The sequence below is a fragment of the Pseudorca crassidens genome, chromosome 9 (genome assembly GCF_039906515.1).
Source record: "Pseudorca crassidens isolate mPseCra1 chromosome 9, mPseCra1.hap1, whole genome shotgun sequence".
In the NCBI taxonomy this organism is placed as follows: Eukaryota; Metazoa; Chordata; class Mammalia; order Artiodactyla; family Delphinidae; genus Pseudorca; species Pseudorca crassidens.
The window spans coordinates 98,647,167-98,674,813 of NC_090304.1; the positions used below are offsets into that span (position 1 = coordinate 98,647,167).

The window sequence follows — 27,647 nt, forward strand, 5'->3', positions numbered from 1 at the left end:
AGGTGATGCTGATGCTAGTGGTCCTATGCTTTGAGAGCCACTGCTTTGTGCTGAGAAACAGAAAGGAGGTGAAGGTCATTGATGTTGAGGAGGTTGAGATGCTGAGAGGCTTAGGTCATCAGTCATCAATAAAAGCTCAGTGTGCTCCTGGAGAGCACGTGCTCCAGATTAAAGGTCAGAAGCGTACATTAAGGAGTGAGGGAAAAGACTTGCCAAGGAGAAGAGCTCTCGGGCGATGGCGGCAGGACAACGCTCTGCAAGGTAGGTTGAAAGCAAGTGTGACCTTTTTTGAGTTGCGGTCAGGAAAGAGAAAGCAGCTTCGGGAAAGGGGTTTGAGAGCTAGTTCCAGTTAAGGGAAAGCCACATTTCCATTTGACAGCGAGGTGGAAAGAATGCTGGCGTGAGGATTTGCAGCCATGTGGGAGTTTGCTCATTAAGCAGGATTCCACAGGACGCCAAAGAAGAGACTTGTTGAAAAGATGGTATGGAATATGTGGCGTGGATGAAAAAGTGATTTAGCTGTAGGTGGGGGTGACTAAAAGGAAAAGCAGGGGAAGGGAATAAGGTTGGTGGGCTCTGTGCTTAGACTAGAAGTAGGGAGACTAGTTAGACCGAGTTTGGGGCCAGGGGAAAGTTTTGCACTTGTGTTAGTGATCAGGGAAGGAGGCTGCCGACGAGGCGTTCTACCTTCACTGTGGGAATTCAGACCACTTCTCTGTTGTGTTATGTGAATATCTGTTTATGTCTGCTTTTGCCTTGACAGTGTCTTCTTAGTTTCTAATGATAATAGTGTTATTGGGTAGAAGGTAGGCGGAGGGTATTGTGAGTGGGGTTAGGAGGCCAGGCTGAGGCTTGCCTGTATGGATTTTTTTTTTTTTTTTTTGCGGTACGCGGGCCTCTCGCTGTTGCAGTCTCTCCCTCTGCAGAGCACAGGCTCCGGACGCGCAGGCTCAGCGGCCATGGCTCACGAGCCCAGCTGCTCCGCAGCATGTGGGATCTTCCCGGACCGGGGCACGAACCCGCGTCCCCTGCATCGGCAGGCAGACTCTCAACCACTGTGCCACCAGGGAAGCCCCTGGATTTTTTTTTTTTTAACCCTAGGATCTTTATAGTATACTGGGCACAAGTAAATATGTATACGGTCCACCTTTACTGTCATCACTGTTGTATAGTATGGCTTGTGCCTGACTGCATATGATACTGAGTTAAGTGTTGTAACAGGAGAATGCTAGACTCATTTTAGAAGTTCAATGGAGCACACAAACATTTTGAAGCAAACACACTCTGCTATCATGAGAAATAAGACTGAGCTAAGAATCAAGATTCTTGTTTCCACTGTTTTGTGACCTCCATGGTGTTTGGTTCTGTGGTTTCTGAAGACCCTTGCCATTGGCGACACTATTGTAGAGTGGAAACACAGTGGCTTCAAAATTAGATACGTTGTGACCCTAGTTCTCCCTCAGCCCCTACCACCTTGGAGAAGTCCACCCAACCCGTCTGGTCCTCAGGGTCTTCATCTTTAAGTGAAAAAGATAATTGACCTCATAGAAGTTGTTGCAAAAATGAAATGAACAACACCTGTCAATTTCTTAAGTACTTCTGGGTCATACTAAGTGCTCAGCAGTATTCGTTTTTTTCTTCCTTCCCTAGTCCCCACTTTTCTTTTCTTTTTAAAGGTTGAGCCTTCTTTTAATTTATTTATTTTTAGTTTTGGCAGTGTTGGGTCTTCATTTCTGTGCGAGGGCTTTCTCTAGTTGTGGCAAGCGGGGGCCACTCTTCATCGCAGTGCGAGGGCCTCTCACTGTCGCGGCCTCTCTTGTTGCGGAGCACAGGCTCCAGATGCGCAGGCTCAGTAGTTGTGGCTCACGGGCCTAGTTGCTCCGCGGCATGTGGGATCTTCCCAGACCAGGGCACGACCCCGTGTCCCCTGCATTAGCAGGCAGATTCTCAACCACTGTGCCACCAGGGAAGCCCCCCACTTTTATCTTTATCACTCTGTACATTTTTAGGGGCCAGAGAAGTATTTCACTGTGGGACTGCAGGGTGTAGATGAGCAGAAGACCTCTTGAAGTACCCACCTCACAATGCACCACTTCTTACTGCTGTGTAACTTCCTTGCTTGGCAGGAAAGTTTCCTCCACGTGACTAGCTCCTTTTTCATGTGATACGTGCCTGTAAAGCAGGGCTTGGATGTTCTAGAAAGGGAAAGTGTCTCAGAAAAAAAAACAAACAGGGATTACATTTCCCTGCACATACTTGCGAATTTGAAATTAAGAGGAACAAGCTTTTGCCAAGACTGTGTCTTGCTTGGACACTTGTTCTGAACCTGAAAGCTCTTGGCAGTTCATACAGCATGCTCCTCCCTTCATCTGCCCCTGGACTGGACATACGTTGGAAATTTATAGTTTATTTTCCCAATGCTTCATCCTGGTGCACTTCCCTGATGGTGTCAATTAGTAAAAACCGTGGAAAGCCTATATTTCTGATGTTCCCCACGTCATGGTGAGCATAAGCTGGCAGTAACTCTCTCTGACACTGTGAATACTTTGAAACTTTGTTTCAAAACAGTTTGAAGAAAACCCTATTTATAACTAACTCTGTGTACACTTTGAGTCTCCCAGAAAAACTTGCCTAAAAGTCACCAAGGTGAATGGAGGAGGATGTGGAGAGGCATTGCCACGTGTTCTATATATGTCCGTCCTATTTTGGGACTTGGGGGGCGGGATGGGGGGAAGAATTACTCTTTGTAGAGTCAAAACTAGGGTGTACTAAAGTTTGTGCACTATGAGTTGCTCTGATAAATTTAGACTCCCGAAAGTTCTTCTACGCACTTCAGTTGAAAGTAAAATAAGAATGAAGTGAGCTGACATCCTCATTCACTTAATATGTAAATGTCAGTGCTGTCAGCCCCGGACTTATTTGGGCCTGTCTTATTTTGTTTCTGTCATAGAATGTTTCTCTTTAGATTCCTTGAGTTAGATGCTGCAAGTCAGAAAAATAAGTTTATAGAGTATGAACATGAGAGAGGCACCTTGATGCTTTTCATTTTTACAGCTGTGTTGTTATTCGTGTATCCATTTTCCAAAGGATATGACCCTGATTCTGGGGGTTATTTTTTTTATGTTTAGAGTGAAGATGAGGGTTGTTAGCAAAAGTGGGGAGCAGAGATATGAACAGAGTGGGCTTTACTGCTTGAGGGACACATTGTCCCCACCCTTCCCTAAGATGGTCTTTTACCATGGCTCATTTTCCCAGTGGGCAGGTAGGTCTTGCTTTGTCTGCTGTACCTGGTATAATGCCCCATGTTCTTCTCTTAAGGGACAAATTCAGAGGAACAATGACGATGGCACCCCTAAGACCACGTAGGGTTAGGGGCCTAAGGAATCTGAGGCATTACGAGGCTGCACGTAAAACGGGAAGAGAGGCTGGGATGGGCAGCCTCATCCTGGATGTCTTCGCCCTCTCTTTATCACAGCGCTGCCCTTGCAGTTTTGCTCCCTGGTTAGCTTGTGTGGCCCCTGCACACACTGGTCCCCAGAGACTGAGGTGAAGCTGGCATTTGCATGAGGAATCTGCTCTCTGTTCTGCAGGATCTGTTCCCAGACCGGGTGGGCCTCCTTCAGGTTCGGCCACGCAGGAGCACCAGAACAACCGTCTTTTCATTCCGAGGTCTCAGGGAAGCCTGCAGCCAGGTAGGTCATCATCCTCGATGTTCTGAATCAGTCCTGCTGAGGAGGCAGTGGTCGGGCAGGCTGGTGGTCTGCCATTGTCCTCCTGTTCGTCACTTCGTGGAGAGCAGCAAATCCTCCTTCCTCCATTACTCTTTCAAAAGGGACGGGGGAGGAAGGAGTGGGTCATGAATATTTAATCAGGGGAAAGTAGGCACACATTATTTGGGTAAATACTTAATAGCGGTGCGAGACTCTCCTCAGATGGGGATAGATGCCGCATCGCCGGCCTAGCGTGCTTTCACCCTTAATCATCTCTTCTTGGTTTCCTTTGAGTGGGGATCTACGAAGGCTCCTGTCTCTCCATCAAACCACATCTCTAATTTAAACGGCTGTTAATAAGGGTTAAATCTGCAGGCTGAGCTGGCCCTTCACTTGTTACTTGCAAAGGGGGAAAAAATCAATGGAGCAGGAAGCCAGAGGGGCGTCCATTTTGAGAAGCCGTAATGAATTACGTTTCCTTAGGAAAGCTGGCAGCCTCCAGTTCTCCCATAGCCTCCCTTTCACGGAACCAAGCCCTCTGTGACACATCAAATTTAATGAGACTGCACAGATCTCAAGGAAGGGGCGCGCTGCTGCCGGGGCACTTTATTAAGAAGGATCAGAGAACACTTGCTGGCTTTTAAAAGGAGTCCTTAAAGGCAAAGGATCTTTTGTGGGGAGTGGAAGGAGGTCCCTAATTTCAGTGTTTCATGTCCCCTCTGGAGCACTTGAACGACCTAATTCGATGTGAGCTTTTGGGTCTCAGCACGGGCAAACAGGTCCTCAAACCTCAGGACCATTGAAGACCAAGAGGATTGTGGTAGGTAATTAGGGACCTTCTGATTTAAGCGCCATGCCTCCACCCCTGTAGGCCATTAGAAGGAAATGGAGAGAGATGTTGCGTAACTGTCTTCCCTGTGATGAATCATTGTCATAATTGTATTTACCAAATCAATAATTAAATCGCTTATTTAGCCAAGAGGACTGCACTTATGCACGCAATGTGCAAGGCGTTTTGAAATCTAGAAAAGCTGATATATGTATTGGCTGTAGGTTTGGGAGACGGCGTTATCTGGGCATCAGGAGACTTTCATTCAAGTATTAGTTTTGTTGCCAATTTACAAAGCTTCTATAATCAAATGATATAACTTGGATTTCAATTTACTCGTGTATAAAATGAGAAGGTGAGGGTCATGTACAATTCTCCATTGAGACCTAGAGCTCTGAGTCAGTCTTAGAAAACAGAAAAGACGATGGTGCTAGACCAAGAACACTTGTGTGAGCCAGACACAGCTCCAGGAAGCAGCTACGTCACATTTCTTTGAGTTCTTTCTGAATTCTCCCCAAACAACTCTTCTGGCACGCAGAGCTCCAGGTATTGCATTCCAGAGCCTCTTTCCTCCCTCAGTCTCTATTGATAAGCATTTTTTTCTTATGCCAAGAAAAATAATAAAATGATAGCTGACATGTACGACATGATTATCACATCCCAGGCACCAGGCTGAGTGATTTATGGGCATTGTATTGAGAGGTGTGTAGATAAGAACACAGGCTGGAACCAGCCTTCCTGGGTTCCAGTCACCACTTGGCCACTTTCTAGCTGTGTGACCTTGGGCAAGTTACTTAATAAATATCGTGTTTATTGATGTCTGGCATATAGTAGGTACTACAGAAGTGCTCGTGTTATGATCTCATTTAAACCTGGAAATATTCCTTTGAGGTTGGTAGGATTATCCCCATTTTACAGACAGGAACCTGTAATTCAACAAATTATAAGATCACCTAGCTGGTGAGAGGCAGTACTGGGAATCAGGCAGAGTCTGAGCTCCTAACCAGGGTTCTCATGCTCCAGTTCTGGTCTTTTAAAAGGTCTTCTTTGTGCTTCAGTGGAAGTAAAATCCACCAGCATGGCTGGAGAAGGGATTTTAATGCTCCCCTCTGCATCTTTAGCTCAGAGCCCTTGGATTGCTCTTTGATCAGCCTTTCCTCTGATATCATTTTTCGTAGGTTGGCATCACAGCTGTTTCAGTTTCTTATTTGTGTGGCCTCCTCTTCAAGGTCATTGCATCTTTCCCTTGAGATTCCATTTTGATACCTACTATGGTGTCTCCCTCTTTGCCATTGGTTGGGTGAGCGGGGAAGCAGGCCACCAGCAGGGATGAGAGCAGGCACAACTCACATTTCAATTGGGATTGAATGGGAACCAACCACTCATGAAGGTCTAGATCACTCTGCATCCCAAATGTCAGCTTTCTGGAGTCCAGAGGTTCAGAATAAATAGCAGTTGAAAGGAAGGATGACAGAGAGGTTCCATGTGAATATGGAAAAAAGCCCTGGAGTCTGGATAGGGGAGGTCAGAGAATGCAGCATCATAGCACTGTGACCTTATTAGAAGAATGCTCTGGAGGTCAGTGAAATTATAGTCACCGCTTTGAAGGAAATATTTTGTTTGTTTTCTTCCCTGTTGTACATTCATATGAGTTGTTCAAACTGAAGAGTCCAGACGGTTTACCAAGGTGATTAAATGATGTGCTTGGGCCATTCACCTCTCTGGCTCCATACTTGAGCTCATGGTCTGATTTCATCTCTGGGAGCAGAGGAGAGACAAATTATGCGTATAATTTGCCATTTATTTATTTAAAGTCATGTTTTCTTTGTGTCCTATGTCTTTTTATGGAGGTGCATCCTATTTCTCAGGCCACCATCTTAGTCTTGAAGCTTCCTGTGTGTTAGGACACCTTGTCTCTTCTTTCCTCTGTGTCTTCTGGTTCTTGTTCCAGTAAAGGGCACTCTTGGTATTGATTATTTCTTAGAAGAGTCTCTCTTGGAATAACTGAGTGTTGCCAGAGAGGCCTTTCCTCTTTCCTCTGCCCTTTCGGGTTCTTAGCACCCAACCCTGGCAGTTGGTAGACACTGACGACAGATTGCTCTGGAGTTATTCAGCTTGCAATAAACTACATCTAGGGGTAAAACCATTGTCACTGTGGGTTGCAGCAAGTACCTTCACCTGATCTAGAGAACTAGGCTTGGGACTGCCTTTGAGCCTGAGCTGGAAATGGAGCCAACAACAGATATCTGAGACATAATTCAGGAATATACTAACAATTTCCAACAAACTGGTAAAACAGGGACCAAAATAGCATGATCTCCACTCAACTCTGGAGCACTGAGTGTTGGCTAGACCCTGTGTTTTCTTTGGTCATATTATTATTATTTTTTTAATTGGAGTACAGTTGATTTACAATGTTATTAGTTTCAGGTGTACAGCAAAGTGACTCAGTTATACATGTACATATATTCATTCTTTTTCAGATTTTTTTAACCCATATAGGTTATTACAAAATATTGAGTAGAGTTCCCTGTGCTATAGATACTATAGAGTAGGTCCTTGTTGGTTATCTATTTTACATATAATAGTGCATATATGTTAATCCCAAGCTCCTAATTTATACCCCCCACAAGTATCTCCTTTGGTAACCATAACTTTGTTTTCCAAATCTGTGAGTCTATTTCTTTTTTGTAAATAAGTTCATTTGTATCATTTTTTAAAAATTAGATTCCACATATGAGTGATATCATGTGATATTTGTCTTTCTCTGACTTCACTTAGTATGATAATCTCTAGATCCATCCATGTTGCTGCAAATGGCAATATTTCCTTCTTTTTTATGGCTGATTAATATTCCATTGTGTATATGCACCACATCTTTATTCCTCTGTCAATGGACATTTAGGCTGTATCCATGGCTTGGCTATTGTACTGGTAAATAGTGATGCAATGAACATTGGGATGCATGTATCTTTTCAAATTATGGTTTTCTCCAGATATATGCCCAAGAGTGGGATTCCTGGATCATATGGTAGCTCTATTCTTAGTTTTTTAAGGAACTTCCATATTATTATCAGTAGTGGTTGTACCAATTTACATTCTTACCTACAGTGAAGGAGGGTTCCCTTTTCTCCACACCTTCTCAAGCATTTATTGTTTGTATGCATGCTTTTTAATGATGGCCATTCTGACTGGTGTGAGGTGATACCTCACTGTAGTTTTGATTTGTATTTCTCTGATAATTAGTGATGTTGAGCATCTTTTTATGTGCTTTTAGCCATCTGTATGTCTTCTTTGAAGAAATGTCTGTTTAGATCTTCTGCCCATTTTTTTGATTGGATTGTTTGTTTTTGTTGTTGTTTTTTGACATAGAGCTGCATGAGCTATTCGTATATTTTGGAGATTAATCCCTTGTCGTTTGCTTTGTTTGAAAATATTTTCTCCCATTCTATGGATTGTCTTCTCATTATGTTTATGATTTCTTTGCTGTGAAAAAGCTTTTAAGTTTAATTACTTCCCATTTGTTTATTTTTGGTTTTATTTTCAGTACTCTAGGAGGTGGATCAAAACAGATCTTACTGCGATTATATCAAAGAGTGTTATGCCTATGTTTTCCTCTAAGAGTTTTATATTATTCAGCTTTACGTTTAGGTCTTTGATCCATTACGAGTTTACTTTTGTGTATGGTGTTAGAAAGTGTTCTGATTTCATTTTTTTACATGTAGCTTCCAGTGTTCTCAGCACCACTTATTGAAGATACTGCTCTTTTCTCAATTGTATATTCTTGCCTCCTTTGTCATAGATTAATTGACCACAGGTGTGTGGGTTTATTTCTGGGCTTTCTATCCTGTTCCATTGATCTATATTACTGTTTTCGTGCCAGTACCATACTGTTTTGATTATGGTAGCTTTGTAGTATATTCTGAAGTCAGGGAGCCTGATTTCTCCAGCTCCGTTTTTCTTTCTCAGGATTGCTTTGGCTATTTGAGGTCTTTTGTCTTTCTTTTCAAATGTAAATTTTGTTTTGCTCTAGTTCTGTGAAGAATGCCATTCGTAGTTTGATAGGGATTGCACTGAATCTGTAGATTGACTTGGGTAGTATAGTCATTTTGACACTATTGATTCTTCTAATCCAAGAACATGGTATATCTTTCCATCCCTTTGTGTCATCTTTGAGTTCTTTCATCAGTGTTTTATAGTTTTCAGAGTACAGGTTTTTACCTCAGGTAGGTTTATTCCTAGGTATTTTTTTCTTTTTGATGTGGTGGTAAATGGGATTGTTTTCTTAATTTCTCTTTCTGATCTTTCGTTGTTAGTCTATAAGAATGCAAGAGATTTCTGTACATTAATTTTGTATCCTTCAACTTTACTGAATTCACTGATGAGCTCTAGTAATTTTCTGATAGCATCTTTATAATTTTCTATGTGCAGTATCACGTCATCTGCAAACAGTGACAGTTTTATTTCTTCTTTGCCAATTTGGATTCCTTTTATTTCTTTTTCTTCTTCTTCTTCTTTTTTTTTTTTTTTTTTTTTTTGCAGTACACGGGCCTCTCACTGTTGTGGCCTCTCCCGTTGCGGAGCACAGGCTCCGGACGTGCAGGCTCAGCGGCCATGGCTCATGGGCCTAGCCGCTCTGTGGCATGTGGGATCTTCCCGGACCGGGGCATGAACCTGTGTCCCCTGCATCAGCAGGAGGACTCTCAACCACTGCACCACCAGGGAAGCCCTCTTTTTCTTCTTTTATTGCCATGGCTAGGACTTCCAAAACTATATTGTATAAAAGTGGTGAGAGTGGACATCCTTGTCTTCTTCCTGACCTTGGAGGAAATGCTTTCAGCTTTTCACTGTTGAATATGATCTTAGCTGTGGGTTTGTCATATATGGCCTTTATTATTTTGAGGTAAGTTCCCTCTATGCCCACTTCTTGGGGAGTTTTTATCATAAAGGGTGTTGAATTTCATCAAAAGCTTTTTCTGCATCTAATGAGATGATCATATGGTTTTTATTCTTCAGTTAATGTGGCATATCACACTGATTGATTTGTGGATATTGAAGAATCCTTGTATCCCTGGGATAAATTCCACTTGATCATGGTATATGAGCCTTTTAATGTATTGTTGGATTTGGTTTGCTAGTATTTTGTCGAGTATTTTTGTGTCTATGTTCATCAGTGATATTGGCCTGTAATTTTCTGTTTTGGTCATATTGTTCTAACCAGTGAAGTGGGGGATGGAAAGAGAGAGAAACTTCAAGAATACAGATAGACTTAATGCCAATGAAATCTGGGTTTCTAGACATAAGAAACTATCTAACATGGAATTGGTGTGCTGGGACCTGGAACAAAGTAAACACTAAAAATTTGCTTGACTTGAAGGCTCCTGTAGATATACTAACCGCATTCAGATACTTCTTCCTCACAGACTCAAGAGGTTCATAATTTGAGTCATGAGAAAGGTGACATTTTTAGCTGACAGAGGATATAAATGTCTGTATTTATAGTACATAGCCATGGGTTTGGAATTCCCAATTGTGGCACTGAGATCTGAAGTGTGAGACACCAGAGTTCACTGTCAGCTGCTTACAGAATCACTGCCACTCTGTTCAAGTCTGGGAGTGGTTTCTGGGGATCTAAACACAGTCAGCTTGGAAGGAACCATAGTACAACCTGCCTTGATTTTCTCTTGGTCTTTGGTTTAAAATTTTTCCTCTTGGGAAGTGGATATTCATACGTATTAACCTGGCGCCTACCATATGCAGAGCTGATGACATATACTTTGCGGTGGATGGAAAGTTAAAGAAGAGAATCTTGTGCTTCCCACAAGGTGCTTGAAGTCACAGGTGAACAAGTATAGCCATTAGGTAAATGACATAACCTACCTGGGCCTCACTTTCCACATCTGAAAAATTAAGTAGTAGAGTACCCACTTCATAGGATTATTTGGAGATTAAATAAGCTAATGTATATAAAGCCCTCAGTACCTGGCGTGATGCATAGAAAGTTCTTAATAAGCACAGGAATAATCACTGTTGATAGCACGCATAGAGGATGGAATGTAACACACTCGTTACAGAGAAACCCCATGAAAGGGCTTCTTGCTCAAGAAACATGGAGGTCGAGAAAGATCAGCTTGCGGTTTAAGAGTAAGCTCAGCGTGGGGCTTCCCTGGTGGCGCAGTGGTTGGGAAGTCCACCTGCTGATGCGGGGGGCGCGGGTTTGTGCCCTGGTCCGGGAGGATCCTGCGTGCCACGGGGCGGCTGCGCCCGTGGGCCATGGCCACTGGGCCTGCGCGTCCGTAGCCTGTGCTCCGCAACGGGAGAGGCCACAACAGTGAGAGGCCCGTGTACTGCAAAAAAAAAAAAAAAAAAAAAAAAAGAGTAAACTCAGCTTTATAATGACAAAACAAAAACAGACAAACCAAAAAACCCAAAAAATGATTGGATCAATTCTATGATTTCACAAAAGGCTGGTTCTGGGAAAGATACCTAGGTATGTCATATTTGCTGGTTCACTTAGTTATTGATTCGCTGTCTTCATTGAGACACAGCCTGTGTGTGCAAACAACAGTGGTGCGTGTGTCAGTCTTTACTGCTGCTCTGCTCTTCACTAAGACTGTGCCCTTTGGCAAGTCCATTGGACTTCGTAGGGGAAAGAAACCGAGGCTGGCAAAGCTATGAAAAGCATCTAAACTTTAAAAAATTTACACCAGTGCTAGCTGGCAGTAAATGAAGTGACTTGGCCATGGTAGACACTGGCCAAGAGAAGGTCTCCAGAAGGTCATTTATAAGGGCACAAGGGGCCAACTCGACAATAAGCCCATTTTGCTACTCAAGGGGCAACACTTGAAGACTGTGTTCAGTGCCAGAGCCTGAGACAAGCCTGGGGACAAGGATCAGATCGTAGCTTTCTGAGGCTACTTCAACAGATACAGCAAAAAGGAATTGGGGCGTCGTAGGGAAAGAGAATTCTGTTCTCTGGACAGAGTGGCTAAGCCATCCCCTGTGCCACCTCCCCACATCTCACCACCCACATTGGAAACACTCCTGGAATGCCGTGTCCCTGGGCAGCGTTTCCAAGGGCTCCTTCATTGCTTTCCCTCCCTCCTCCTGAAAAGCTGAAATAAGTAAAAAGAAAAGATGGAAGAGAGGGAAGAAAGAAGGAAGGAAGGAAGGAAGGAAGGAAGGAAGGGAGGCTCTCTTCCCAGGAAGTAAGGCATTTGTGTAATTGAAGCTTTAGTCAGAGAAGGGCAAGTTGAGGGTTAAATATGTAAGAGAAAAAGAATGCAAAACATCAAGATTCAATAGAGGTTAGGCCTATTGAGAAGCCAAGGACATTTGGCTGAGAGAGTGGTGAGGGAAGTGGTGTTAAATTCAGACATTTCAACTCTGCGACTTTGGGCAGACTTCAGAATGAAGGGGCTAACATCCTAGCTGTGGTACAGAGAGTGGTGTTGTGTGTCTGACAGTCCCCAGGGTCTGCCCTGCCTCCCCTGAGTCCCCGTGATTCCCCCTCCCCACCAGGGCAATAAAGGAATGTAGGTGAAATCTGCCTGCGCTGGGGATGGACCAGGGATAACAGAATTCCCAGCCCAAGTGGAGAGTGGGCCAGCGCCCAGGGGCTCAGAAAGACTAAGGGTTTGCAAGGCGGGGAGAATATTAACCATATTGCTTCTGGGTTCTGTACCTGACTCCCAAATTGCAAGACATTGTATTGTTTTCCCCTTAGGTTTTCAACTCCTTTCCTACTTTATCCATTTCTTTCTTTTACATGACTGTGTGCTCCGTTTCTCTGCTCTGCGGGGAAGAGAGGTTGGGGCAGGAGCGGGGAGAGGGGAGAGCATCAGGGAAGGAGGAAGGAACAGCTCAGCGGCCTGACCTTCTTCAGCTGCATGAAAATCATTCCAGATTTGAAAAGGGCTTTGGGGAGGTTTACTGTTGGGATACCTGTGACTCTGCAAACGAGCTCTTTTGTCTCAATCTTCCCTCATGCCTGGGTCTCCCAGTCCCCCTAAGCCCTGCTACTTTTGAAGAGTTAAATCAGAGGGAAAACACAGTTTGGAAGGCGGTGTTTCGTGGAGGGACGGAGAGCAGGCTGCCTGGCGGTTACATAACCTGGCTGAAGGGAGGCTGGGCCTAGAGACAGAAGCCAGTGCTCAGGAAATAAAGAAAGGAGAGTAAGAAAGAGGAGGCAGGAAGGGAGAAGAAAGGGAGGGAGAAAGGAAGGAAAGAAGGAAGGAGAAAAGGAAGCAAGAAGGGAAAGAGGAAGGAAGGAGGGAAGGGACAGAGAGAAAGAAAGGGTAAAGAACCATAGCTTGATGTCCCAGGACGATGAGTAAATGGGGGAAAGGAGTAGAAGGAACTAGTATAATATAAATGCATGTTTTAAAATTTCACGCCACTGTCAGAGTTATGGAGCACTGAACAAACAGCCTCACATAGACATGAACTTAACCTTCACAAACAGGCAGATTGGAAGTTGATAGCCTTTAAAGCATTTTAAACAACAACAACAAGAAGCCCTGTTGTCTATGCAGAGATTCCCCTGGGTGTGGTGAGCTTCATACTCAAAGCAACCAGAAGTCGAAAAGTATATCAATAAGAACAGCCATGAAAGCAAAGCTTCTGATTTAAATGAAAAGAGAACACCGAGTGAGCTATTGTTTGCACCAGGACTTCTAACTGGGTTATTATCTTGAACCCAACCCAATCTACCTCATAAAAGCTTGAAACTCAACTTCAGGCTGCTTTCAGGAGGAAAAGTCCCTAAACCCTTTCTTCTCCTACAGGGTCTTGACCTTCAAGTGTAGAATAGGTCTGATCAATATTAGGAAACTAAGGTGTGCTTTACGCCTCCGCACACAGAACTTCAGTGGCACTGTGCCCGAGTGTCCACACACGCAGGCCCCCACGTGTGTACACACCACACAAGCACCAATGAGCACAGGGGATGAACTGTTTGCGGCACCCACAACCCCCCCACCAGGGAAGATGCTTTTATGGTATTTCCAGCTCTTCTGCATCTCAGCATGACTAAAAAGGAGAAGAGACAAGGAAATGAAGGAAAGGAGTTCCCTGGCAGTCCCAGTAGTTGGAATTCTGCACTTTCACTGCCGAGGGTCCAAGGTTCAATCCCTGGTTGGGGAGCTCAGATCCTGCAAGCCTCGCAGCACAGCCAAAATAAATAAATAAATAAAATAAAAATAATTTAAAAAATGAAATGAAGGAAAAATCTGCCACTTACTGGGCCAGCGCCTACTACGGGTGAGGCACTGGTCAGAGTGCACCTTTTCTATGTAACATCACAATTCATTGCGTTTAATGGTGCTTTTAGAATCGTGTTTTAACACATGGCACATCTGAAGCAATCTCTTCTGGTAAACTGCCTTAGAGAGAGGCCGTTTCTCTTTGCAAAGCCAGCTGTGAGTTGCTGGAAGCCACGCAGCTGCAGACAGCTGGAGGGCTGGACTGTAAGGGGATCCCGGAGAAGTGAACTCTGGCTCGCAGGCCTGAGGCCACAGGAGGGAAGGCTTGTGGGCAGGGAGGAGCTGCTGCTTGCATTGGCTTGTCCGGGGCTTCTGCTGCCTTCCTCATTTACCTGAGGGAACCGAACCCATCAGTAGAACTTAGAGAACCAAATCACCTGGGAACCAGAGCAGGTTTCCCTCAGCCCTTGTTCTGTATTTTCGCATGATTTTATCCTCCTGAGACCACCTCACCGTTGGACTTCGTCTGACTTGCAAATTGTCTCTCTCAAGACCTAGAAGATGCCTTTTGTGGGCTCCAAAAGAAATGGGGCAAAACCCTTGAAGCCAAAGCAAGTTCCAAAAGAATGTTTGGCAGGGGGTGTAGGAAGCACTTCCCCCATGGCCAGTGAAATATTTGCCCCCAGGCACGAGAAGGGAATCTCCATTTGTTTTCTCTCCATTCAGTTTTTCTAGAGGAAAATGAGTGGCTTGAGCTCTTGAGCCCAGCGATTTGACCTCAAGGGAGTTTCCTCATCAATACAAAAACTAATATAGCTAGAGAAAGGTAATAACCCTTCCCAGCACAAATTATCCCCAAGCTTGGCTTTTGAACTTCGTCATTGAGACTTATCATTGGGTAACAGAAAATGCTTTTAAAAAACATGTTCTGGGGCTTCCCTGGTGGCGCAGTGGTTGAGAGTCCGCCTGCCGATGCAGCGGACACGGGTTCGTGCCCCGGTCCGGGAAGATCCCACATGCCGCGGAGCGGCTGGGCCCGTGAGCCATGGCCACTAAGCCTGCGCGTCCGGAGCCTGTGCTCCGCAACGGGAGAGGCCACAACAGTGAGAGGCCCGCGTACCGCAAAAACAAAAACAAAAACAAAAAAAACCCCCAAAAACCATGTTCTGAGCAAGGAAGATAAAGTGGTCACAAAATGACCAAAGAAGCAGCTCCCCATTGACCTTATGACCTGGCTTGAGCCTTGGGTCTGTATACCCACCCTTGCCACATACAAAGTACCCAGAAAAGCCAAAGATCCTGACACACTCATGGTTCAAAGCCAGCAGTGCTGGAGGAGCAGTATCAAATGTCAGCCAAGGTGCGGAGAGCATTTCAGGCTACAGACAGGAAGTGTGTTTAGGGGTTAGGGGCCAAGGAGATCAGCAATAGGTCAGGAAGGAGACTGTGAGGTGGGTCTAAGGCAAAAAGGTCCAGGAAACAAGGTGAGGACATGGAAAGAGTGAGAGAGAATCTGTACTTACTAGGTATTGGGCATATGGAAGAGTTAGGGAACCAATGACCAAAATCACCCGTCTGCGCCAGGCATGATAATGACCGCTTGCATGAGTTATCTCACAACGGGAGGTCCTGATAAGGAACATGGAACTAACAAGCTACTGCCAGCTTGAATAATTTGGGAGGGGCCAAAGGGAGGGAGGAGATGCCAGCCCATAATACGTCCTGCCAACCTCCCAGAATCCTTCGCATTGGAATCCATCTTGGCTGAGAGATGCGTGCATCATCAGGAAGGACGCTGAGTCAGACCAAATATAAGCCAAACAAGATGACTGGCCAGAGACAACCCGGAAACAAACCCCATTACCGTCAAACCTGAGACTGTGAGCCACGTGGCAGAGCAGGTGTCCTGGTTTCCCTTACTCTGCTACTTTCCGTCTGGGCACCCCTTCCCAATAAAGCCTTTTGTTTTGTCAGCATGTGTGTCTCCTCAGACAATTCATTTCCAAGTGATAGACCAGAGCCCACTCTCGGTCCCTGGAAGGGGTCCCCCTTCCTGAAAAAGTGTGCTGGGTCCAACCTAATTTTTTAATCTTCTATACCAAGGAAATGGTCTACTGCTCTGGAAATGGAGAATACTAATGCTTTGTATTTGCTTTGCAGTTTTCAAAATCTCATAGCCCAAATCCTCTCATTGGTGCCTTCAACAACCCAACGACATAAGCAGAACAGGGAGTGTTGTTCCCATTTACTTGATTTTGAAACTCAGACTAAAAGAGATGAAGAGATTTGCCCACCATTACTAATGGCAGAGGCAGACCTAGAGCTCAGGGCTAGTGATACCCAGTTCAGGGCTCTATCTCCTATATCCTTTGACTCAATAACATTGGTTAGAAAGAACTGAAACTCAAGAGAAGGGAAGACTGGATAAGGGCAGCTTCTGGAATGTCAGTTCCAGGTGTGGGTAAATTTTCCCACAGTAATTCCAATGACTGGAATCATTCCATCTGTTTTGCACCCCCTGTGTTTTCTTCAAACGGCAACATCACCAGCAATGATTTATTTAGTCCAGTCTGGTCCTGTGATCATCCTTGAGCTCACAAGGTGCCCCATGATTGACAGTTGTACATAGAGACAGAGAAAAGTGTTTCTCCCAGGGAGAAGTCCTGTGCCCGTCTTGCTTCTCTCTGAGGGTTAGTGGGAGGTGCTGGTGAGACCACATATGCGAAAATTCTTTTTAAAGTGTGAAGCGCTGTACATATTCATTCATTTGTTAAAAGAAAGAAAAAATATTTTAAGTGCCCATGCTCTGCTAGGTACCATGTTAGGTGCTGGGGATACAAAGGTGAACGAAATATACCCGAATAAAAAAAAGTGTGATGAAAGTAAGCGCTGTATCGCCTGGTTATTTTGTCCCACACACTGCACAAAGCCCTGGACATAGATTGTCTTTTTATTCTTCAACACACCCCAAGGAGGCAGTTGTTAATTTCCCAATTTACAGATGAGGCACGAGGTTAAGTAACCTTCCCAAGTAAGCCTGGATTTGAAGCCTGGGATCTTAACTCCAGGGCTCGCGCTCTTGCCTCGTGAGATGAACAGTGATACACGATAGGGTTGGACATGCAGGCTGCGGTGAAAGGACCGTGGTGAGGAAGCTGGAACAGGTTTCATAGAGAAGAGATATGTGAAAATGGGTGAGGAACTTACCAGGAGTCAGAGTGATGGTAGGGAGCCTCCCCCAGCCGAGGGGAGAGCACAGAAAATGGCATCAAGTAGAACCGAGGAGAAGCCGCGGGCAAGGAGCTGCTTCCCCTCCCTCTTCATTTTCTTGGTTTATTTCTTACGGTTTAATACCAATGCATAGAAAACTTCTCCGAATTTCAGTGTTTGTCTTTCCATTGAGTAATAATTCCATCCAAGGAAAAACCATTCTGGGTGGTAAGGAGGGTGACTATTTAAGATGTGGGCAAACCCTTAATCAAAACTTCTACCATCATCGAAGCTGGCGTTTCCCCCAATGCGCTTTGTGAAAACTTTTGCCTAAGGCTTTCAGACTTTGTTTGCCAGTTAAAATAATATAATTTGGCAATCGCCGAGGCTTTGTGTGTGTCTGTTGTGTGTTTAAGTGGAACCTCATGGCAGATCTGGAAAATCAGGTCACAAAGGCTGCTGGAGAGCTACCTCCCTTGGGAAATAAATGACAGGATTCCATCTCTCTGTGTTACCATCTTCAGTAAAGTGTTACCATTTTCATCATCGAGGTCATCACTTTCAGCTATGGGCTCTGTGGACTTCTGTTGTCATTACAGGACCGTGGGTTATGCCCCCTGGGGGAAAACTCTTTGGAACGTGTATTAATATGGTCAAACAGAAACATGTAGATATATATGCAGGATGCATAAAAGAATCCAGGAAACTCTGAAATTAAGTTAGAAGGTTGAACATTTATAGGAGTTTAATTTGCAGGAGGCACTGGATGAGAATGTGGGAAGTGGCGCTGAAGAGGGAAACAAACTAGCATATTTGCATAATTTCTATCCTCACTTGAACTTCCACTGTTAATATTGAAACTTTTTACTATTTACCATTCAAATCTATCATCTTCAGAAGAAATTATATATACACCAAAAGTGCTTTGTGCCTTATAAAGTCCTGGTGACTGGTTTGTGGTTCCCACTTTTGTTTTGGGTGAGAAGGTTTATACTTGTCCTTTTCAGGCTCTGGAAACCAAGCCTCAGAAGTTTGGTGATGTGGACAGAATCCCTGAAAAAATTAACAGAAAAGGATGGAAGTACAATTCAGGTCTTATGACTTTCCATCCAGTGATTTTTACAAGAGATCTTGCCACCAGTCTGTACCCTGTTTTCACTTCTTGGGAAAACCTCTCTGCGGAATATGGGATTTCAGGTAGAAATATGATTGGCAGAATAGTTTGCAGAACTTGTTTATAAAACCAGAATCTCCCTCTCTGGAGACCTAGAAGGAAAATTATCTTTTGGATACGACTTAAAAGAAGGCTTCCCTATCCTGAAGCAGGAGCATGTCTAACACATTCTTGATCAAGATCTCTGATCCTGAGATTCCGTTGAGTAGGGTTTCTTGTCTCCACAGTGATAAAGGAAACAGGAGAGCATCACACGCAGCCATTCTTATTATCTTTATTTACCCAGGCAAAGCATTGACCTTCAACTGCTCCCCATTTCTTTCTCTTGCCTCCACTGGTTGCATGTTCTTAATGTTGTTGCGTAAATGAGTCTAATTAGGAACATAAGTCTCAGACTGCAGAAAATCGCTTAGCTGCTCTCCATGAGCACTCAGCTTAAAGGAAATAGAATTAAAATGCAGAGTGGTATCACAGTATCCGTTTCTCCATCTCCTTCTCTCTCCTCTCTCTCTCTCTGTGTCCTCACTTCCTTACCACAATGATTCCCTTGACTTAATATTCCTAACCAGCATCTTGCCCGTTAGATTTTCATCTCCACTCCTTGTTTTATAGTCTTTTCCTATGCCTTACACATAATGTGAAGCAGCTATCTTCCCAAAGTTACTTCTGCTTTGTGTAATAAATCATTTCCAGAGGCAAACTCTTCTCTTTTGTTCTGCAGGACTTTTCCCCCCACTCAGCTCTCATGTTGATCCATCCATTTATTCATCCATCCATCTTAACTAAAAGTTTATCAAGAGCAGATCTATTCAGACCAAGGGTTAGCCAACACACAGGGAACATGCTTTACACTTTGCACCTCCCTCCCTCACCACGGAAGCCAGAGGATGGAAGCTGTGTTCAGTTTTCAGTGGAATGCACATACAAGGCTCCCCATAAATGCAAAATTGGTGGGCACGCACTATGGATATATTGCTTTTTCCGGAGGCATCTCTAGCTGAAAGCAGTTTGAAAAAAAAGTCTCTCTCTCTCTCTAGGAGATTGAACCAGTTTGAAATAGTGCATAATAAGCAATTAGATATTAAAAGAGGTAAAAGCCTAAGAGGGTATACACACTTAGGGAAGGTTTGCATTGATTTAAAAAAAAAAAAAGCTCATTAAAGAATTAAGCTGGGGCTTCCCTGGTGGCGCAGTGGTCGAGAGTCCGCCTGCCGATGCAGGGGACACGGGTTCGTGCCCCGGTCCGGGAAGATCCCACATGCCGCGGGGCGGCTGGGCCCGTGAGCCATGGCCGCTGAGCCTGCGCGTCCGGATCCTGTGCTCCGCAACGGGAGAGGCCCCAACCGTGAGAGGCCCGTGTACCATATATATATTTATTCACTTTGTGGATGAGTACATTGAAGAACAGAGAGATTAAGTAACACAGCTAGGAACTGTCAGAGTCAGAATTTGGACCTAGATAGATTGGCTGTAGGGCACGTGCTCTTAACCACTGTGCAATAGAACTCCTGATGGTAAACAACGGGGGTGGAACAGGAGAGGCTAGATGGAAGAGGCCTGTGAAAGAACCAACTATGGCTGAGTGAAGGATGGGAGGTTAGCATTCTTCATTTCACCAAATAAGTGAATCATTTCATAAAATCTCTCTGCCATTTACCTGGTTTTGAAAACGAGTATCTGGTGCTCCTCACAAGTTCAGCCCCAGGAAGCTACAACAATGGGTTAACTTTTTTCCTTGGGCTAAGTTTTATTTTTTTCCCTGGTAAAAATAATATTTAATACAGAGCTCAGAGCACTTGATTTATGGCCTGTTTGAAAATCCTTTTCATCGCTGTGTATTTTACCGGTAAATATTTAATCCGTGGTACCACATGCCACCCTGTTTATTAACTTTAGAGTTCATATTTTATAGTAAACTAAATTCTAAAATATCCTATGAAGAGAAGGACAGTACATCCACATAGTCCACTGAGAAATTACGCCAAAAGAATCCCTAAATTATATCACTTGATCACCCTTTTAATGATTGGAGACCTTGATCACTATAAAAACAAAATCCCCTTAACAATAATTTCTATATTACATTACATTTGGTGTGGAATCCCAAGTTTTCGTTCCAAACAATTGTCTTACACCCCAAAACATGACCAGAATAAATGGCCTGGAGGCGTCACGCCTTTGCTTGGGTGGCCCCAACTGCCTGACGATTCTGTTTTTCTGTCTTTGAGGCTTTGGTTTCAAAAACGTAAAACCACTAGACTCAGAAAAGATAAATCTTTCTCAGTTTGCTTCAGAAAATCTAAACCCAATAAAATCCACGTTGGTGGCTTCTGGAGAGAGTTACTTATCTGTCTCTCAGGAATGGGCCTTTGGGTTCTCCCTATTTTCCTCCTGGACTGTTGGAGTTTTGCTCTACAGCACGATTCTAAACCATCTCTCTGAGTTTCTTAACCTCGTTGCCTTTCCACAAACCCTCTATTTTAAAACATTCTAGTACTTACCTGTATTCTATTTAGACCATTCACTTTGGAGGAACTGCCTTTTCTTCTCACCTTCCCCCTTGTTATTGAAATAATAAATGACTTATGTTACTCAAAGTTTAATATAGAGAGCTCACTCATCTTCCATGAAGACTTCCTTGATTTTAAGAAGTTAAATGTACAATTCCTTAAACATATCTTTATTCTTAATACACTATCTTTTTTTTTTTGGCCACATCAGTTCTTATTTCCTTATAATTAGTAGAAACCTTAAATTGTCTCACTTTTTGAAGTGAGGCATAGTTCCAGGAAATTGTTTTGAGAAAGATCAAAGCTATAAAGACACCCTAATCCTAATAAATTTAAAGTGAAGTAAAAAGAATAGAAATAACTCTAAAAACAACCATTCACGATCTGGTTTGAGTGTTGTTTGTTACGCTGAGTAAACATTTGAGAAAAAAGGATATGCCAATAGTGTTGTATGTGTGTGTCTGGTAATGCATATGATAGCATATCATTTAGCATAGAGAATTTTATAAAGTATCACTATTAATGTTACTGTGTATAGTAAGAGCTCTTTTACTTAATTGACTTGTTGGGTTAATGAACGTTCTTCATTCTCTCTGTAAGACATTCTAACTGATGCCCAAAGCACAGTGAGTACTTGTAACTAGTAGTCTACTTTCTAGTAAGCCTATGCAGTTTTGCTCAGAAAAATTATGTGTTCACTAAGAGTCAGTTGAATTTATTTATTTTTAAAAATATTTTAATTTTGTTGGAATATAGTTGATTTACGTTTGTTAGTTTCAGGTATACAGCAAAATAATTCAGTTATACATATACACATATTCATTCTTTTTTAGATTCTTTTCTCATGTGGGTTATCACAAAATATTGAGGTAGAGTTCCTTGTACTATACAGTAGGTCCTTGGTGGTTATCAATCTTATACATAGTAGTGTGTGTATATTCATCCCAAGCTCCTGACTTATCCCTCCCTCCACAACATTTCCCCTTTGGTAACCATATGTTTGTTTTCAATATCTGTAAGTCTGTTTCTGTTTCGTAAATAAGTTCATTTGCATCTTTTTTTAAAAATTGGATTCCACATATGAGTGATATCATATGATATTTGTCTTTCTGTGTCTGACTTCACTTAGTATGATAATCTCTAGGTCCATCCATATTGCTGCAAATGGCAATATTTCCTTCTTTTTTATGGCTGAGTAATATTGCACTGTGTATATGTCCCACATCTTTTTTATCCATTCCTCTGTCGATGGACATTTAGGTTGTTTCCATGTCTTGGCTATTATAAATAGTGCTGCAGTGAACATTGTGGTGCATGTATCTTTTCACATTATGGTTTTCTCTAGATTTATGCCCAGGAGTGGGATTGCTGTATTATATAGTAGTTCTATTTTTACTTGTTTTTTTCTTTTTAACATCTTTATTGGAGTATAATTGCTTTACAATGTTGTGTTAGTTTCTGTTTTATAACAAAGTGAATCAGTTATGCATATACATATATCCCCATATCTCCTCCCTCTTGCGTCTCCCTCCCACCCTATCTCACCTCTCTAGGAGGTCACAAAGCACCGAGCTGATCTCCCTGTGCTATGTGGCTGCTTCCCACTAGCTATCTATTTTACATTTGGTAATGTATATATGTCCATGCCACTCTCTCACTTCATGCCAGCTTACCCTTCCCCCTCCCTGTGTCCTCAAGTTCATTCTCTACATCTGTATCTTTATTCCTGTCCTGCCTCTAGGTTCTTCAGAACCTTTTTTTTTTTTTTTTAGATTCCATATGTATGTGTTAGCATACAGTATTTGTTTTTCTCTTTCTGACTTACTTCACTCTGTATGACAGACTCTAGGTCCATCCACCTCACTACAAATAACTCACTTTCGTTTCTTTTTATGGCTGAGTAATATTCCATTGTATATATGTGCCACATCTTCTTTATCCATTCATCTGTTGATGGACACTTAGGTTGCTTCCATGTCCTGGTTGCTTCCATGTCCTGGCTATTGTAAATAGAGTTGCAATGAACATTGTGGTACATGACTCTTTGAATTATGGTTTTCTCAGGGTATATGCCCAGTAGTGGCATTGCTGGGTCATATGGTAGTTCTATTTGTAGTTTTTTAAGGAACCTCCATACTGTTCTCCATAGTGGCTGTATCAATTTATATTCCCACAAACAGTGCAGGAGGGTTCCCTTTTCTCCACACCCTCTCCAGCATTTATTGTTTGTAAGAGACAGCTGAATTTATTCCCAAACCTATTTATTCCAGTTGTACTTGGAGTTATAATTATAAAATTTAATTTGATATTATACAAAGCAGTGGACTATGAATGTGAAAAAGTACTATTTATCTGAAAGCAGAATTGAAATATTTTCAGAAGACTCAATAAAGACAGATTATTTTAAACGATTTCTATTGATTACATATCGGTGAGACAGCTATAGCAATTTTGATAAAAAATCTAGAATTCTGCATTTAGCTTTCTTTACAAACAACTTTAAGTTCGCCTTCACTTTAAAGAAATAAAAATGAGATTGTGGATGATGCTTTAAAAGTCTATTGTTTTTCAACCAGCAACAGCAGATCACACATCCTTCTCATATTCACATGGAACATTCACCAAGATAGACTACATCCTGAGCTATAAAATGCACCTTAATAAATTTAAAAGAATAGAAATCATATTGGGTTGGCCAAAAAGTTCATTCGGGATTTTCATGTTACAGAAAAACTGGAACAAACTTTTTGGCCAACCCAGTACAATGTCTGGTCTCAGACCAGAATGGAATTAAACTAGAAACAGAAAGATAACTGGAAAATACCCAAATATGTGGATATTAAACAACACATGGGTCAAAGAAGAAATCTCAAAGAGAAATTTTAACATATTTTGAACTAAGTGAAAATAAAAATACTACTTATCAAAATGTGTTTTGATAAGGATGCAGTGACAGCAGTATTTAGTGGGAAAGTGATAGCATTCTAATATGTGGATGTATATATTTAGAAAAGAAGAAAAATCTAAAATCAATAATATAAGTTTCCACCTTAAAACTAGAAAAAGAAGAGCAAATTAAATCCAAAGTAAAGAAGAGAAAGGGAATAATAAGAATTAGAGCAGCAATCAAATTGAAAACAAGAAATCAACAGATAAATTCAACTAAACCAAAAGCTGCTTTTTTGGAAAGATCAATAAAATTGGTAAGCTGCTAGCCAGGCTAACTAAGAAAAAACAGAGAGGACACAACTTAATAATATCAGAAATGAAAGAGGAACATCACTAAAGATCCTATGGATATTAAATGAATAATAAAGAAATACTATGAACAACTCTATGCTCATAAATCTCACAAATGTGCTAACCTAGATGAAATGGACCAAGTTCTTGAAAAACACAATTTGCCAGGACTCATATAAGAAGAAATAGACAATCTGCATAAGCTTTATCAAAAAAAATTAAATTAATGCTTAATAACCTTCCAAAACAGAAAGCCCAGGCCCAGATGGGTTCACTGGTGAATTCTACCAAACATCAAGAAGAAATGATACAACTTCTCTAAAACCCCTTTCAAAGGATCAAAGTAGAGGAAATATTTCCTAACTCACTCTATAAGGCCAGCATTACCTTAGCAACAAAACCAGACATAACAAGAAGACAAAAAACTATAGACTAATAGATCTCATGAACATAGGTGCAAAAATTCTCAGCAAAACATCAGCAAATTAAATCTAACAATGTATTGAAAGATTTATATATCATGAACAAGTGGAATTTATCCCAGGTATTCAAGACTGGCTCAACATTTGAAATCAGCTAATTGTCAAGATGTCAGTTTTTCCCAACTTGATCTATAGATTCAATGCAATCCCAATCAAAATCCCAGCAAGTTATGCTGTGAATATCAACAATGTACATTTAGAGAGAGACAAAACCCAGAAAAGCAAACACAATACCGAAGGAGAAGAACAAAGTTGGAGGACTGACACTACCAGACTTCAAGACCTACTAGAAAGCTACAGTAATCAAGACAGTGTGGTATTGAGGAAAGAACAGATAAATAGATCAATGAAATAGAATTCAGATCCCGCAAATAGGCCCATGTAAATATAGTCAACTGAATTTTGACAAAGCAAAGGTGATACAAAGGAGCAAAGATAGTCTTTTCAACAGAAGGGAGCTGGAACAACTGGGCATTCACATGGAAAAAACAAATCTAGACACAGACCTGATATCCTTCACAAAAATTAACTCAAAATGGATCACAGACCTAAATGTAAAATGAAAACTATAAAACTCATGGAAGATAACATAGGTGAAAACCTATCTGACCTTGGGTATGTCAATGACTTTTTAGATACAACACCAAAGGCACAATCCGTGAAAGAAAAAATAATCTGGGCTTTATTAAAATTAAAAATGTCTTCTCTGTGAAAGATAATGTCAAGAGAAAGAGAAGGCAAGCCACAGACTGAAAGAAAATTTTTTTAAAAGACATATATGATAAAGGCCTATTACCCAAAATATACAAAACTCAACAATAAGAAAACCAAAAACCTGATTAAAAACTGGATCAAAGACCTTACTAGACACCTCACCAAAGAAGATATACAGATGACAAATAACCATATGAAAAGATGCTCCACGTCATATATCATCATGGAAATGCAAATTAAAATAATAATGAGATACCACTACACGCCTGTTTGGATGGCCAAAATCCAGAACGCTGACGACAATAAATGGTAGTCAAAATGTGGAGCAAAAGGAACTCTCATACGTAGCTGGTGGGAATACCAAATGGTATAGCAGTGTTTTGTTTGTTTTATAAAACTAAACATACTCCTACCATACCATCTAATAACTGAGATCCTTGGTATTTACCCAAAGGAATTGAGAACTTTGTGTCCACACAAAAACCTGCACATGGATGTTTATTGCAACTTGATTTGTAATTGCCAAAACTTGGAAGTAACTGAGATGTTCTTCAGTAGGTGAGTAGGTAAATAAACGTGTTACTCCCTAACAACGGAATATTATTCAGCACTAAAAAGAAAATGAGCTCTCAAGCCATGAAAAGACGTGGAGGAACTCTAACTGCATATTACAAAGTGAAAGAAGCCAATCGAAAAGGTTAAATACTGTATGATTCCAACTATTTATTGCATAAATAATACACTTTAAAAATTAAGACTTTATTTTTAAAGAGCAGTTTAATTAAAGCTCACAGCAAAATTGAGGGGAAGGTTCTTATATACGCCCTCCCCCACCACATGCACGGTGTGTTATTTATGCAATAAAAACTAGGCAGAACATTCATCAGCCGATCTATACTCAAAGAAAAAGTTGTGCTCCTATATTATAAGATTGGTAAATAAATTTACATTTCTATTTGCTTTTAGTTAGAATTAATGTTTATGGTACTTTTTGATAAGTCTCTATAAATCATCAACTTGAATGACTTTTCTGATTAACTGTGAAACTCAGGGTTTCTACTGGAGTGTGTTTCTGTTAGCCATCAATGTTGGATAGAGCTTGGTCCTAATGAGGCTAAACCTTTGTGATACCTTCTGACTAATGACTCCTTAGGTACAGGAATATCTGAATGCTGGAGAGAGTATCAAACAGTAAAGATCTAAAAACAAAAACAACAAGAAACATGTCTCTCTGGTGAAGGAGCCCTCTTTATGTTCTGGCATGGTGTGACTCCTTAGATCTGGACTAGATAAAACTAATGAGAGCTTTGGCAAACAAGTTGCACTCTAGCCTGCAAGCCCAGATGTCAAGCCAAATCAGGTGAGGTGCTGACCCCGGGTGATTGATGGCTCTGCAGCTGGAGGGAAAATATGAATCATAGTTGAAGAAAAAACCCAAAAGGTCATATCCAGGGAAGTGGTGTCAAATGTTGGGTCTAAGGGCTAAATGAGGTTGTAAATGGAAAGGTGAGTCAAAGGCATAAAACTTGCACCATCTGAAGCCAGATGAAAAGTTTTATGTGAGATTAGTCATAGCTGAGGCTGGGATCAATGAAGGTATAGTCATAGCTGAGGCTGGGATCAATGAAAGCATTTGAGAGACCAGATTTTTTTTTTCCCCCTGGTCAATTTTTATTTAAGAACCAGGTAGATGGAGAGTTTAGGGAAGGTTAAAACTAACAATCTTTTAGGGTTACATTCATATATAATACATTAATATATGTAACTAATTTATTGATGGATTGCATTTTGTTGGAGATGTACATTTAAAAGGGTTTGAATTTTCTATAAATGACCTCTGTATAATGTTGAATTTTCTTTTCATCCTGGATAGTAACCCACTTAATATTATTTGGCCCTTCTATAACCACTTCTGCTTTTGACTGTTTAAATGGTTTGATATCTGTTTCTGAAATCCAGTACTTTCATCTTAAAACTTCCATCTCATATTCTCTCCAAAGTGGTCTTTTCCCCTCCACCCAGTGCTGGGACTTCACTGTCTTGGAGTGAGGGTGAGGGTTGTGTGGCCTGGCTCTCAGGTAGCTCTACCCTCTCCCTCCTCCTGGCAATAGTTTCTCAGGTGTTGGGATAGCAGAAAGAGAAAAAGAAGACAACTCTCCTTTTTAACTGGACAATGTTGCAGTCTTGCCCTTGGGTGGTCCTGATGGCTGTTGTAGCTCTTTGCCTGTGAACTCTAAGTACATGGATGGTTGCTCTCACCTGCCTTACTGATGAGGAACTCCTTCCTGGTCATTGGTGATGTCCCGTAAGACTTGGCCGTATCTTCCTGCTGACTCCCAGGAGGTGGTACCATGCTTCACTTCTCTGATGTTCTGCTGTCCTCAACCTGCTGTGTCAGTTGAAGAGAGATTGTAGCACTTAATTTCTTCAAATCCCTATGGACTTCAGGCATGTAGGATTATTTTCTGAATCTCTTCAAAACTGAGAAAGGATGTCAACCCTGTCTCCACTCATCACTGGTAGTCTCCCGCCTTGACATCTCTCCATAGTTCTTGTTTCTACTACATCCAGGACC

General features: G+C 41.9%; 1 long non-coding RNA gene across 2 annotated transcripts in view; it reads left to right on the forward strand.

The window, feature by feature from the left end:
- LOC137230976 (uncharacterized) overlaps nt 1-27,647 on the forward strand; it is a 268,957-nt gene that overhangs the window by 122,277 nt on the left and 119,033 nt on the right. For both annotated transcript variants that reach the window (XR_010946328.1, XR_010946327.1), the window contains exon 2: nt 3,591-3,692. This is a non-coding gene — a long non-coding RNA (uncharacterized lncRNA). The remainder of the gene's footprint in view (nt 1-3,590; nt 3,693-27,647) is intronic.